General features: G+C 39.4%; 1 protein-coding gene across 2 annotated transcripts in view; it reads right to left on the bottom strand.

The window, feature by feature from the left end:
• Positions 1–16,712, bottom strand: part of Tmcc1 (transmembrane and coiled-coil domain family 1) — a 139,432-nt gene that overhangs the window by 84,711 nt on the left and 38,009 nt on the right. The window lies entirely within an intron of this gene.

The following is a 16,712-nucleotide window of genomic DNA, read 5'->3' on the forward strand; positions in this document are numbered from 1 at the left end:
GTGAGTTCAGACGCCATGCTCCCCTCTCCTGGGCAGACGCGATGAAGCTCTGACCCAGGATGGACGTAGGCTAGAATCTTCCTGGTAAGCGCACCTTGGGGGGTGCTACACACATTATTAGAAATGGGCTAGTCCAGGTGCGAGAGTTAGCCGAGAAGAGGCTAGATATAATGGGCCAAGCAGTGTTTAAAAGAATACAATTTGTGTGTTGTTATTTCGGGGCATAAGCTAGCCAGGCAGCTAGGAGCCGGGCTGTGGGAAGAGGCCCGCAGCTCCTTCAACAAGGTATGGAACAGACTTACAGAACCCAGATGTCATACTACACAGTCAAAAAAATTCAAACCAGCACATAACAGAGACACCTGCACACACATTGAAGTACAACTTCCAGGAGCAATGTTATAGAATTAGTTTAGGTTCTGATGGACAGATAAAAAAAATATGGTATGTATAAGATGGAATTTTATTTTGTGGGAAAGAACAAAATCATGACATTTCTGGGAAAACAGATGATTTCCTGGATCATTATGTTAAAAGAAATGAAGCCAGCTAGATTCAGAAAAACAGCTAGCTATTATATGTATTCTCTCAATCATAAAATATAGAATTAAAAAAAACCAAGTAGACGATAGACTCTGAGAAAAAAGAAAGGATATGAAAAAGTATCAAGTAAAGTGATTTTGATTAAAGTATGTTCTGCACAGATATGAAAATGTAACAATGAAACCCATCATTACGAAGAATTAGCATACACTATTAAAAAAGTAAAAAAAAAATGTGTACCAAGCATGGTGACAGATGGAGTGAGTACTCAAGGAGACTGAGGCAGAATACTCTTGAGTTTTAAACTGGCCTGGGATAATACACAGTGAGATCCTATCTCCAAAATAAGACAAAATAGGATTAAACAGGTGGGTCAGTGGTTAAGAGCACTGGTTATTCTTCCAGAAGTCCTAGGTTTGATTCCCAGAATCCAGATGGCAGTTTACAACCATCTACTACTACACTCGTAGGGCCCTAATATCTTCTTTTGGCGTCCATAGCACCAGGCATGCATGTGGCACACAGACATAAATGCAAAACACTCATACACATAAAATTTAAAAGCAAAATAAAACCTATCAACCATTCAAAAAAAAGTAAACAAAACAACAAAAAAATCACTGGAAGGAAGTACTATACTTCTTTAATCCCAGCACTTGGGAGGCAGTGTCAAGAAGATCTTGGATCTCTGAGTTTGAGGGTAGCCTGATCTACAGAGCAAGTTCCAGGACATACAGGGCTACATTGAGGGGAAAAAAAAACAACCAGAACACAAAAAAACCACCCCCCAAAAGTAAGAACAACAAAAACAAAACCACCATCACAAAACCCAACACATACCCTAGACCTCTGGATTCTAGATGGCCACATTTAGAATGGTTCATAGTCAAAGTGCTCAGAAATCAATATGTCCCTAGCAACAGCTCTGATGTAGAAGATGAGAGGTGTTGAAGGACATCTGATGCCACTGGCTGAACAGTGGGTAGAGTTTCAATGAAGAGAGAGGGCTAGCCAGAAAGGAGAAAAAAGGGTCAAGTGATCTGGGCTAGGAAAACAGAAGTAGAAAAACAAAGTGAATAAACCCAGAGCATTGAAAAGCAGTGAACAGCATGCACTGATGTCACAGATGAGAACTAAGGCTGCAACACTGGAGTCAGTGATACAAGTTATATAGGGTGTGAACAGTATGTAAAGAAATAGGAATTTCACTCTGACAGCGTGCACTGAAGGCACACACAAAGAACAACTATGAAAGACAGAATTTAGAAAGATCCATGTGATGTTTGAACAAAACAGATTTGGTAAAGGTGAAATTAGAAATGGGTAACTAGTTAAACTGCTACTATCATTGTCTTATAAAAAGTGATGCTGGCTGGCGGTGGTGTTGCATGCCTTTAATCCTAGCACCTTGGAAGCAGACAGATCTCTGTGAATTTGAGACCAGCCTGCTCTACAGAGTGAGTTCCAGAACAGCCAGGGATACATGGAGAAACCCTGTCTCAGGGGAAGAAAAAAAATAAAAAAGGTGCTGACCTGAATGAGGCTAGTGGCAATGGGAACAATGAAAAAAAAAAGACATAAAAAACAACTACAGAAGAATTATTTAAGTGTGGAGAACAAAGAAGAAAGAAAATTTAGCGTAAAAATGTCACCTATTTAAAAGAAAAATACTTCCTATCCTTTCCATATAAAGAAAAAAAGCATAAAGCTGAGTGCTGTGGGACCCTGTCACTTGTATTGTTTTAATAAAACACTGATTGGCCAGTAGCCAAGCAGAAAGTAGAGGCAGGGAAATGAGAACAGGACAATTCTGGGAAGAGGAAAGAGTTAAGTTTGTAGTCCTCACCCAGACATAGAGGAAACAAGATGAGAAGGCCTCACTGATAAAAGGTACCAAGTCACGTGGCTAACAGAGACAATAATTATTGTCTAATTTGAAATGTAAGAATTAGTTAACAAGAAGCCTGAGCTAATAGGCCAAGCAGTTTAAATTAATGTAGACCTCTGTGTGTTTCTTTGGGACGGAATGGCTGCAGGACTGGGCAGGAGAGAAACCTCTGGCAATAGCTGAGGATATTCAAACACCTATGTGGAAAAAGAAATACAAACAGCTTTCAATATAAGAAAAGATGCTCACAATGAAACAATGCAGATTAAAGTCACAGTAAGATACTGTTTCTAGTTTATCAGGTTGAAGAAATTTACAAAGCTATAAACTGTGCTCCTCAGGAATAGCTGATGGGATAAAAAATAGTGTGCTCCCTTTTTGACAGAAGTATCACAGAACATAGCAAAATTACTTCCAGAGGGCCTGGAGAGATAGCTCAGTGGTTAAGAGCACTGACTGCTCTTCAAAAGGACTTGGGTTCAATTCCCAGCACCCACAAGGCAGCTCACAACTGTCTGTAACTCCAACATCTGACACCCTCACACAGATATACATGTAGGCAAAACACCAAGGCACACAAAATAAAAATTATTAAAAAATTACTTCCAGAAATTAATCCAAAGATAAACTTGCAAAGACTATGAAAAGAGAAATATAAGTTAGACAGCTAGCTCAGCGATTAAGAGTCTGGGCTGCTTGTCCAGATGACCCGAACCTTGTTTCAAGCACCCATGTGACTCACAACTACTTATAACACCAGCTCCAGGCAGATTTCAAAGTTGCTGGCTACAGCAAGTACCTGTACTCCATGTGCACATATTTATATATACATAATTAAAAATAAGAATAAGTATTTTAGCTGGGACATGGTAGTGCACACCTTAACCCCAGCATTCAGAAGGGAGAGACAAGCAGGTCTACATGAGTTTGAGGCCAGCCTGTTTTACATAGCAAATTCTAGGTCAGCCAGAGCTACATAGTAAGACCCTGTTCCAAAAAAACAACAAAAATGAATTAATAATAAATATATTTTAAAAAGAAAGAAAAGATTAAGTGTGCTAACTATAGCTATACTTGTGAAAGCAAAAGTCTAAAAACAAGTCTATGATTCCACTCCACAACTGATTTTTGTTGTTGTTGTTGTCGCTTTTCGAGACAGGGTTTCTCTGTGTTGCTTTGGAGCCAGTCTTGGAACTAGCTCTTGTAGACCAGGCTGGCCTCAAACTCACAGAGATTAGTCTGCCTCTGCCTCCCGAGTGCTGGGATTAAAGGCATGCACCACCACTGCCCAGCTCCACTCCACAACCGAAAGCACCTAGTTTTAAAAAGGGAAAGGTCTTGAGATCTCAGATTGGATTAAGTCATAAGAAAAAAGTGTGTTAAAATAGCATACCATTTTTTAAGGAAAACTATTGGGAGAGGTAAGGGTTCCAGGGGAGTTGGGGATGAGGAGCCAAATGAAAATCAAGATAGAAAATGGGCCAGGCAGTGGCGGTGCATGCCTTTAATCCCAGCATTCGGAGACAGAGGCAGGCAGATATCTGTGAGTTCAAGGCCAGCCAGGTCTACAAGAGTTAGTTCCTCCAAAGCTACAGAGAAACCCTGTCTCAAAACAACAACAAAAAAAAAAAAAAGAAGAAGAAGAAGATGAAGAGGAGGAGGAGGAGGAAGAAGAAGAAGAAAATGGAATCAAGAACAAAATGGAAATCAAGACTAGGGAAAAAATAACATTAAGGGATAAGGATAACGGCTATACTACAAAATGTGTTATTTTGTAGAATTAATTTCAGAACCATGTAAATATTCTATGTTCTTATAAAACCAAATTAAACAAACAAAAACAAAAACCCAAACTCAGTGTATAAAGTGATACTGAAAAACAACAACAGTAAAAATCCAGTAAACCCAATACTATCAAGTTGGTAAATTAACCAAGGGAAGAAACATCCCGGCACCACACAGAAGCAATGTACACAGACAGGGCTCCCCAAAGGGGAAAGAGAACCAGGGGTTGAACAGTTCCTTATCTTATGTGACAACAGAAACATTGCTGTAGTCATGTCCAGATACTTTAAAGTGTCTTAAATTATTTGATCACTTTATTCAATTAATGTATTATCTACACACTCTTCAGTTTTCTATAAAAATATCATACTGTACATGTTCTATTAATGCACTATTTTTCTTCTTTTTTGTTAGCGTTTGTTTTGTTTTTCTGAGATAGTCCCTCTATGTAGCTCTGGCTGGTCTGGAACTTGCCACGTAGACCAGACTAGCTTTGAACTTGCAGAAACTTCTGACTTTGCCTCCATATTGTTGGGATTATATGTGTCATGATGCTTGGCTATTACACTCCCTTTCTTCCTGTAGATTACCTTCAACATATAAATTAAGAAGCTGGAAGTTGGAAGCATAGTGGTATAGACAGATAGACTGTTCCTGTCTCAAGAAGCTTTCATTCAGTAGAAAACAAAGTCAAATCAAAACAGTAACAGTTCCTGGAGGGAGCACAGAGGAACTCACCTAAAGCAGTGGGTCAGAATGGCTCCTAAGTGAGCCCAGAGGACAATCAGAACCTCTGTAGGTTTGCTTGTTTGTTAGGGATACAGGGTATAAAGTGGTCAGCAAGGGGTGGAGTGGATTGAGGGTTAGGAAAAGTAGCCAGGAACAGAACAACTAGGGCAGGGCTCACTGACAGTAAACAGTTGCTCTGTGTGGCTGGTGGGAACAAGGGTTGGCAGGCTGAAGGATGAAGCTGAAGAAGTACACAGACTCGTTCCTAAGAACCTCTATAGATCATTCTAAGCACTTTCAATGCTATCCTCGGGGGTCAGCCAAAAATTTCTGGGAGAGGTGTGATAATTAAATCTGACTATTTTTCAGTAGATACAGGAAAAGACATAGGGGCCAGGAGACCAGCTGGTTAGAAGGACACGAAGGAAGAGGCATGAGCACCTAGAAATGTGCTAATTGGGAGGTATTCAGAAAGCAGAATTGATGACCTCTGCTGGGCATATAGGGTATGCTGTAGGGTTAAGACAGCCCCTTTAGGGGGCGGGGTTTGCCTCGGGCGAATGCCTACAGATAAATGGGCGTTTTCCTTCCTACCTCCTGTGCCACGTGGGAACTTCGGTTCTGTAAGTTTATCATTAAAGTGTGAATATTCTTTAGTATCTGCATTGCATTTATTTACGCAGATACAGTATGCGGGGGAGAAGACAAGAAACAGAAGACAATGCACAGTGTTTGTCGTGAGAAATAGGGCACACTCAGCAGGTGACATGCAGTAAGGCTCGTGTTCAGTGTTCTGTCACCGTCACAAGTGCCTGAGATAAACAACTTTGTAAGGCAGGCTTGTCAGTTTCAGAGGTTCTAGTCCCTGGCTGGTTGGCAGTGCTGCTTTCAAGTTCATGGTGATGAAGCATGTCACGGCATGAGCATGTGACAGAACAAAAATGAGAAAAGGAGAGACCGGAATTTTACAGTTTCCTTAAAGGACACTTCCCTAATGACTAGGCCACATCACTTAAAGGTTCTACCACCACTCAAAAGGTCCACAAGCTGGTAGCCGAGTCAGCCTGTGTCTTTGGCGGCTCCTTTAGACCCCAACTAGGGCATATAGACTAAGGATACCCATCTGACTGCAGATCCAAATCAAAGCAGTCAAAACCCTGGAAAGGTAGGTTCAGGGAGCAAAAGGGAAGGGAAAGATGAGTTCAATAGTAAACATCCCAGAACAAATATCAAGCAGGCAATTGTCTCTTCCCTTCATTTCTTACATTCAGTTCATCAAGTTTCACAAAGGCTCCATATCTTTACTGTCCCCCATCACAAGGCATCATCTCCTTCTATGGTCTCCACACTGGTCAGAATCACTTTTTTCAAAGTATAAATCCCAGGTGATGGCACACACCTTTAATCCAAGCACTTGAAAGGCAAAGGTAGGCTTATCTCTGTGAGTTTGAGGCCAGCCTGGTCTATGACAGTCAAGGCTATATAGAGAAATCCTGTCTTGAAAAACAACCAACCAACCAACCAACCAACCAACCAACCAACCAACCAAATGAAACACTTCAAGTACAAAAAAAGGGTATAAATCCCATGTTACTCTCTATTTAAACCTTTTGACTCCACTACTGGCAGGTATGTATGTATGTATGTACATCTGTACATGCATATATAAGTGTCTTGGTAATGGGAAATGAACATATGTTTGCTTGGTGAACACTCAATTATTGAGCCACATCCCCCTACTGAATTTTAAAAGGAATCAAACTCCTACAGTTGCCCTCATGACCCCTTCCTTTCTAGCAAGTGCTCATTTACATTGGTCAGTTTCTACTCAGCTTTGCATAAGAGAGTAGTTCTATTTTCCTTAATTCTTCTTGTTCCATAAACATAAACCTTGCTCTTTGCCCTTATACCTCATCTCCAGCCTTAATCATTCATTACCCCAATCTAGAATTATTGTAGCATTCACCACCATCTGTAATCTGCTTTGATTATTTACTTCAAGCTAATTGAGAACAGTGGCCGAACATTTTAATACCTTGTAGAGATGGTACAATTTTCAATAAATGTATGTGGAATGAGTTAATAAATAATAAAATAAATAGAACTAAAGTTTAGCACGGAAGAAAGTTCTTTGCTGGAGACAACTATTTGGACATCTTCCAAACGTGAACAAATTATTGTAATGATTACTGTTCACAGGAAGTATAGGGACAGAATTAAAAAAAAAAATCTCTGAAACAGCTCTAAGAAATGTGAACATTTAAAAAATGATCAGAAGGAAGGAGGGGAGAAAAAGAAAGCAAGAAAAAAAAGGGAAAACAGAAAAGTGCAACAAACTCTTGCTGCCACAGAAGACTTCTCATTTGGAAAGGCAACTTGATAGTAAGGAGATGCAAACATAGAATAAGGTACTTAACTAACAAATGTATTGATCAGGTACCCACCATGTGATAGGGAGAACTATGCTAGGATATAAAATTAACCAGAAAAAAATGGCACAAAACAATTTATACAATGGCACAAACTCTCAGTTTCAACTGTAATTATTCTAGCATTGAAGGAGTAATGGAATCTTATCCATCAACTGCTGGTCACAGAATCTATAACATAATAGGTACCCTGACTCACTTCTACTACTGTCAAAATATATCCCCTTCACTGATGGAAAAATTAATACTCGGGACACATGCAGCCTTGATAATTTTACAGCATCTTCCTAGGGGAATACTTAGATTAGAGAATGCATGTTTACTTTAAGAACAATTAAATAATGGTGTTCTTTTTGGGAAAGCCACAGGCAGGTTCCATTTCAGGTGTCCCCCAAGATTCCAGGTTAGTTTTAGAAAGAGCAAAAAGCACCTAAGTGACTTAAACCAGATCATCAGACTCATTTCAGTGCCAGGCAAGTGTATTATATTACTTTATTTTCTATTTCTAGGATGAGATATCATGACCATAATAACTTATAAACACACCCCCTAATCATTCACAAACAGTTCTATTAAATGGTGACCAAGTATTCAAACATTTGAGTCTATATGGGTCATTCTCATTCAAGCCAGCACAGCAGGTGAGCTCCACCTCTCAGGTTGACACAGAAAATGACCATACATCTTTCTGCTCTCTCAAAACACAAGATCCTTGAGTTTATTCCAGAACAAGGCCCCTTGACTTTCCTAAAATTGAAGTTGATCCCCTACCTTCCATTTCATGTAGTCCAGGCCCCAAGCAGGTACACCTTCTTCCAACACACAATGATTCCCACTGATCTGCTCTGATTTCTGGGATTCTGCCTGAATTCTAGCCACCAAGACTCCAGAGAAATCTTCCAGCTAAAGAAAAATTATTTTTCTTGCTTTTCTTTTGTTCTTCTCTAACAGACTGCTAGCTCTTTTGTTCATATCATGTGGGTAGCAGGGTTAAAAGCCTCTGGCAGGCAGACACACTTAGCAAGCAAAAAGTAAACAAGATCCATTCTGTTACGCTGATGTGCTCTAACAGCAAACCACAGCATTAGAGTCTAAACATTCCCAGATCATTTACTTATTATGGCACATTAAATAAAACACATTTATTCGTTCACTTTCTTCTTCCAGACTGTGGATGCAATGTGACCAGCTGCTTCAAGCTTCTGTTGCCTTGACTTCTCCAAAGTCCCACAGGGAAACAAACCCTCTCCCTTGGGCAGTAAAAAAGAAAAGGAAAAAAAAATAAGAAGGAAGGAAGGAAGAGCAAAAAAGAAAAAGAAAAGAAAAGGAAAACCCAGTACAAAATTTCCCTTTACCAGTAAGGCTAAAAGAACATAGAACTGAAGCATGAGGTCATAAGAATATCTGTATGTGCTGGCTGCCTCACTGAAACCAGGCTAAGAATGCTCTGCCCTTTCAGCCCTCACTACAGGCCGAACTCCTCAGTTCCTGAAGGAAAATAACATTGCTAGAGGGACATTTTTTTTAAGGCCCTATATTTTCTTTAACAAAATTTTTAAAAGAAGCCAAGAGTAGTATCCTAACAAGTTTTTGTTTTCTAGTTTTACTTTCCCCTGTGGTTTGAGATAGGGACTTATTCTGAAGAGCACGTTGTCCTTGAATACATGGCAAACCCTCTAGCTTCAGCCCTTCAGTGTTGTTACCACAAGTGCGTACGGCTATGGTCAGCTTTACAGCTTATTTTTGTGTGCTTCGTTTCTCATCCGAGAATCTGGTCCTGAATAGCTGTCTTGATCTAAACATCAGTCAGATTTCAGCAAGTGATCACACAGGCAGCATTCCTAGCATCAGTAAGAGATGTGGAAAGGGCATATGTTCCTGGAAACTAGATAGTAATGTATGATTTCCACCTTCAAGTACTCTGTTAGATTTTACTTCTAAGATATCTGTTGACATCACTGCAAAATTAAAAAATCTCTTCTATTCAAACACAATTTTCTACCCATTGGTTAAAGTCAACAAACTCTGTTAATATCATTTTCTTTCTAGCAACAACTACAGCACAAAGTAGTCTTTTGGGTCCTTAATCTTAAACTCTCTCCAACTTTTAATTCCATCATCTGTATTAACTATTTCACTAAAATTTTTTTTCAATAATATATCATAAAAAGATGTGAACAAGTGTTATTTGTAGTATCTTTAATTTTATAGCACTTTGTTCTTTAATATGATAAATATCCTCAAGATGACAACTAAGTAATTAAAAGCCATAGAAAGAATATATTCAAAGTCTTTAAGCTAAAGATTTGCATCCTAAATTCTTTTTAGACTTTAGCAGATCAAGTAGCCTAAGAACAGGAAATATGGGTCAAGAAAGATGACACAAGTTAAGAGTACTTCCTGCTTTTGTAGAGGTCCCAAGTATGGTTCCCAGCACCCATGTCAGGTGGTTCAAAACTACCTGTAACAACATCAGGGCATCTGATGCCCTCTTCTGCCCTAATGAAAACAAAACATCCACATACCCATGCACACACAGACACAGACATACATGCACACAAATAAAAACAAATCTTTAAAAGAACAGGAAATTTAAAGTCCTATTTTAGCAATCAAAATGCCAACCATACCAACAATCTCCACCTAAGACACAAACAGTGCTGGAGAGTTGCCTCTTGGACACATTCTGTGAGAAGGTCCTCTGTAGAAAGGAGTGGCGGGGCTGCGTTCCTGCCACCCAGCTCCCGGCCGCCTGGCTAGCTTATGTCCCAAAATAATGACACACAAACTGTATTCATAGAAACACTTCTTGGCCCATTTCTATTAATGTGTGTAGCACCACGAGGTGCGCTTACCAGGAAGATTCTAGCCTATGTCCATCCTGGGTCGGAGCTTCATTGCGTCTGCCCTGGAGAGGAGCGGTATGGCGTCTGAGCTCACTTTCTCTTCTTCCCAGCATTCTGTTCTGTTTACTCCACCCACCTATGTTCTAACCTATCAGGCCAAGCAGTTTCTTTATTAATTAACCAATGAAATCAACAGATTGATATGATACTCCCACATCAGTCCTCAGTCTTCAAGACTATCCCTAGCTTCACAGCTGACATTTCTGAGTCAGTCACTTCATCTTCTTAGGCAACACCATCAATAAATACCTTCTGTGACTTTTATTCTTTAGTGTTATAGAGGAAAAGGTATTCAGTGTTCTTTCTGGTACCGATGCTTGACTGGCCTTTCCTCCCACACATAACTGCAACACTTGCATCACATTCTCTTCTATATACCAACATAGGGTGTTTAAAAACAAAACAAAACTAAGAACATTTATCTAAACTAGTTTAAAATCTTTATTCTGGTATCTAAACAGACAGACCTGGCTCCATCCACCATTAGTAGACATTTTCTTTGACAGTGTACATGCCAGTGGTCACACTGTTCTCACTGATTATTGAGGAGAGTTTATTCCCAGCTCCACATTCATTCACATGTGGATGGATTGTATGCACGACACTTTCAGGTGCAAGGGATACTACAGAATATAAAATTCACACCCGTATTTTGACTGATGAGGTTTTAATTCTTTGTTTCCTTCCTGTACTGACTCTTAAAGCCCACTCCTTCAAGTTTGCCTAGAGTTCTCAGGAAAATGGTATGTAGCCACATTTATACACAACTGAACAGAACTTATTTTTGACTTTTTTCATGACATTGTCTCAGCTAGAACCTGAGGTACTCAAAGGAATCTGAAAAGGAATAGGAAAGGCCAACCAGTGTGGCTGGAGTAGGATGAGCAAGGAGCTAATAGAATATGATGTCAGAGAGTATGTAGAGAAACATGCTGTGTATGGCTTTACAGGCTAGATAAGCTTAAGAAATGGAAGATATGGAGGGTTTCTGTCCCAGGAATAACACAAATAAAACTTAGGACAAATAGCCTCACTCTGGCTTCTATGTTAAAGGTATGAGGCAATATTGATAGGAAGTTGTCAGGCCAGTTGGGATGTTAATGCACAATAAAATCAAACAGTTTAGTATCAAAAATGAGGCCATAACTTTAAAATTGGTAAACGACAGTCAATTTTAAAAGATTTATCAATTTTTATTTTTATGTGTATGGATGCTCTGTCTGCATTATGTCTGTGTACCATGTGTATATCTGGTGTCTACAGAGGGCAGAAGAAATCCCCTGAGAGTAGAATTACAGATGGCTGTGAACTGCCATGTGAGTCCTCTGGAAGAACAGCCAGTATTCTTAACCACTGAGCCATCTTTTCAGCCCTGATAGCCAAATTATAGGTATTTAAGAACTGTAGAGCTGGTTCAGTGGTTAAGAGCACTGGCTGCTCTTACAAAGAACATGGGTTCAATTCTCAGCATCCACCCACATGGAAGCACCCACATAGCAGCTTGCAACTGTCTGTAATTCCAGGGGATCTGACAACATCACAAAACATACATGAAAGCAAAAACACCAATGCACATAAAATAAAAACAAATAAACCATTAAAGAAAATAGCCAAAGGAACCAGGTGACGTATTTAGAGGAGGAGGAGAAGTGGCTAACATCTTTAATCCCTATACTCAGCATACAGAGTTTTGAAACCAGCTTGGTCTACAAAGAGAGTTTCTGGATAGCCAGAACTATGTAAAGAGATCCTGGAGAGAGGTGGGGATGGGTATTAAGATTTTAGTCCTAAAGGTTGGGTGTGACACTAAACTAGATGAGAAACTGAAAAGAACCAGGGGATGCGAAAACTGTACAAGTTTGGGTTTAGGGTATATTACGTTTAGAATGTCTGTGAGTCACTCTAGAAGATGTTTAAGAGGTGAAAATACAAATCTAGGATGCAGCAAGGGGAATAAAATTCACACACACACACACACACACACACACACATACACACACACACACACAGCAGATGGATGAAATCACCAAGAATGTAGTAGATTAGGCTGAGCCTAGGCCATATCAGTATTAATTAAAAGATAAATACCATAGGAATAAAAAAGAAGGTTGAATGAAGAGTGAAAGGTCAGAAGAAACCAAGAGTATAGTACCCTAGAAAATAAGTGAAGATGGTTTCAATGCTACCATTGCAGACATGGGCTACCATGCCAGGCTTGGGCCACATGGAATTTCTGATCCTCTTGCCTGAACCTCCCAAGCACTGGGACCATAGATGTGTATCACCATGCCTGAGGATTCAGCCCAAGACTCATGTGTGCTAAGCATTCCACCCAGTGATATACACTCCCAGGCCTTGAAGTCCTACTGGAAGAGAAAGAATTTACTGATGCAAATCCTCTAGGGTCACCTGAAAGTTTACTTCATCTACTTTTAAATTTCACCGCAGATTCCAAGGAAGAGTTCAACCACACCTCTAAATGCAATATTTACCGTTAATTTCATAAAAATAAAAGGCTGACTTCAGCCTTTGGTTTGTTCTTTTTAGACAAGCTAGGGATTGAACCTGGGACATACTAGGGACTTTCCTAGTATGGCAGATAAGCACTCTACCACCGGGCTACACCTGGACCCTTACTTTAGCTTTCTACCTGTCATATAGTCTGGTAAGACAAATGTTTTTCTCAAAATTGAAAGCAGCCTATTTTAATAAAAAAAAAAGGGTGCAGCACTCTTTTCTTCTAACACAGGTGTGTGTTCAGAGTTTATCTTATTAGAGGTCTCATTTCATGTAAGAGAATGCTATCAGTCTTTCTATTTGGGTTTTATAATACACCAGAAGTATTCTATAGATTACACCTGATGAGTGAGTTAAGTTCCAGAAGACACAGCAGCCAATCATAGCACTGTCTGATGTAAGCCTCCTAAAAACAAAACAAAACAAAACAAAAAAAACCCCACACAAACAAAAAACAGGCCAATGATTAATAGGAAAATGCAACGTTTTCTTTCTAGTAAAATACAAATGCAAAGTGCTCTATTTCCAATTACGAAGCTCACCAGTGGATAACTTAACCAAGAAAATTTAATGGAAGGAACACAAAAAGAGATGCTGCATGCCTACTGCTTAAAAGTACCCACCCAATACTGACTCTTTGCCTATACATTTGAAATTGTAATCATAAATAATACTGTACCACTTTACTGTATCCCCAGGGTTTATCACTGAGAAGGCAGACTTAATATACTTTTAAAAATTGTAAGGGTTATTGAGGTGGCTCAGAGGGTAAAGGCACTTGCTCCCAAACATGACAATGACAATGATCTGAGTTTAAGCCCTGGGACCCACATGGTAGAAGAGCAGCAATGCTCATATTTTACCGATGAGAATAAATTCAAAGAAAGATTAAGAAAGTCATACATGCCACCACATAACATACAACAAAAATTTGGTAGAACTTTAAAAACCGATTTCTAAAGAATAATCTTTTTTTTTTACTGAAAAGTCAAGTTATCAATAATCTATATTTCTAGAGAATAGCTATAATTCCAAAGTTTCTTTTGCTGACACCAAACTGATAGCAAAACAGGGGACTGTAGAGAGGGCACTTGTGGACTAAAAGATTGTTAGATTGTTCTCAGCAAATCAACAGCAGAACTGAAGGTCCATGGGACCTTTCTTTAGTACCTTTATAGGCAAACTCAAGGCATGACTGCAAAGTTATTTCCTGGGTTTCTATCATATGAAAAATTTAAACATAACAAAGGGAAGCTCTCAGATGGAATGGGGAGGAAATCTGGTATGACAGAAAAAGAAGTCATAATGGGTTGATGATATTTCAAATACTCTCTGAGACAGAAAGTGGACTCAGTGCCCAGAACCTTGGTGCACACCTGTAATCTTGTCCTTGAAAGTCTCAGGAAGGAAGCTAGTAAGTTCAATGCCAGAATGGACTATATATAGACAGGAAAGGAGAGGGGGAAGGAGGGATTCTGTGGGGCTGACTGCCTTTAATGAAAATGTGAAACTTGCACTAAGCAGAGCCTATTCAGAGCATGTCTAAAGTTGACAATATTACAAGCATTGCCTTGTTGCATAAGGAGGGTGGCCCTTTGTTCCGTCTCGGCCGCCCAGCTATCTTACACCTGAAACAATCACACAGAAACTGTATTCATTTAAACACTGCCTGGTCCATTAGCTCTAATTTTTTATTGGCTAATTTTTATATTTTAATTTAATCCATTTTTATTAATCTGTGTATTGCCACATGACTGTGGCTTACCATCAAGATTCTAACAGGCGGCCGTCTCAGGCAGGAGATCCATGGCGTCTCCCACTCTGCCCTTCTTCCCAGCATTCAGTTCTGCCTACTATGCCTAAGTTTAGCAGTTTCTTTATTCATTATCCAATGAAAGCAACACACAAACAGAAGGACTGTAGATTTAGCTGACCGTGGGCGCCACTCTGTAACATGAGGGCCTGCTTGTTGGGGTTTCTGTCCTGCCCAGTTCCCACAGTCATTAGGTCCCAAAGAATCACACAAAAAGTCTACACATTATAAATCTGATTGGCCCATTAGCTCAGGCTTCTTGTTAACTCTTATAACTTGTATTAATCCACTGTTCACAGGGCTTGGTACCTTTCTTAGCGGGGCAGGTCACATCTTCCTTCTTCTGTGTCTGGGCAGGACTGGGGAGGAATGGGCTTCCTCCTTCCCAGAATTTTCCTGTTCCCACCTCTACTGTCTGGTTGTCCCACCTATACTTCCTGCCTGACTACTGGCCAATCAGTATTTATTTCAAACATAACTGACAAAATACAGACAACTGTCCCACACCACTGCTTCACTTGTCATTCATGTTAGAAAGCTCAAAAAAAAAATACATGTTTACATGAACAGGAAGAATTTCAAAATGCTACCTCTAGAAGCAGGGTTATAATCTCCATAAAAAATATGCTGGAAGTAAAATCTCATTTAAAAAATTTACTTTTGAACACTGGGAAATAATTATCATTTGAAAATAAAATCAAAGGGCATTATTACTGGAAACATCAATCAACTTTAAGAATCATTAGGAGAATTAAGTGAAATGCCCACACTGGAAGGGGCTGGATTCCGTTTCTGGCTTACCCAGTAGATGTATAGCCGAGAGAAAAAGGTTTTGTTAGTATTTCTGAAGTAACATGTAAACAATCTAGCAAGGAATAAAATAATGTGAAATGGCGAAGAAGTTGGGATCCACTCAAGGAGATAAGGAAAACAATGTTCTCAGGAGCAAGGAGTCTTTTGTTTGACATCAGGTAGGCGTGTTTGGTCTAGAACTCACTCTGCAGACCAGGCTGGCATTGAACTCACAGAAATATACCTGCTTGTCTCCTGAGTGCTGGGATTAGAAGTGTAATAGGAAAGAAGAGTTTTACTCCTCCTATAGCTCCACAGTTTCCTTCTTTTTTCTTAGCCCATCTGTAAATAGTAGCTAGCCTACAGGAGTTACATGGCAACTCAAGTTAGGATCAATGGATCCTGATGTTAAAACCACCACAAACCTTTACAGATATTTCCTTTCACAAACTTTCTAACAGAAATTTCTATCAAAACACTGAGATAGTAAGAAAATTATATTCTTGTACAAGATTCTTTCTTATTAGCAAAACTACTTGTATGATAGGGCAGAGATAGTTAGTTCTTTAAATCTCAGTGAGTATAGGAAAAATTCAGGGACATCCTATTCAGTTTCTTCCTTATGTTCAAGTGCCCTGCAAACTGCATTCACAGCTGAATACATACTAAATCAAGGGCACAAATTCCATAAGGTTTTGTCATAACCACCTGTAACAGGAACTATAAACACTGTTAAGGTAAGCAGAAAGAACTGCTCTGCTTACCCTGATTCTCTCTTTGTAGACTGTGCTTCCACCCCTTCCCTAATTCTCCTTATGTAATAAATGATAACCTATGTAAATTATAACCTGGAGAAAAACATCAGCAGCAAAATACCCAGAATGCAGTTTTGTTCTAGTTAAGTGATCATTGCCTGGCTCTTAGCTCTAAGACCATCCTGTGTAGTAGTGTCATGAAAACACTACAGTGTCTGTTTGTTACATTACTACATATTTGAAAATTCACCACTAAAGAATACTGAAGGAATAATATGAGGATTCTTCATATTGTTTAGGAGAAATGTGGGCCTCCTGCGTCTCTCTCTATACACAGAATAGGAAATGCATTTCAATAATCCGAAAAAGTCCCTGTCAGGTGAGATCATGAAGCTATCACATGGTCTGGGAATAGAGGCAAGCATGACTCTCCTTCTGTTTCAGTTACAACGGGGTCACCTGGACGCTAACACATTGCAATACAGATTTAACAGTTCTGATTTACAGTCAAGAAAGTTGAAAATGCCTACAGATAATTTGTTTACATTTCTGTCT

The sequence above is a fragment of the Microtus oregoni genome, unplaced genomic scaffold (genome assembly GCF_018167655.1).
Source record: "Microtus oregoni isolate MIOR12 unplaced genomic scaffold, Mior012 000002F_ref0000024, whole genome shotgun sequence".
Taxonomy (NCBI): Eukaryota; Metazoa; Chordata; class Mammalia; order Rodentia; family Cricetidae; genus Microtus; species Microtus oregoni.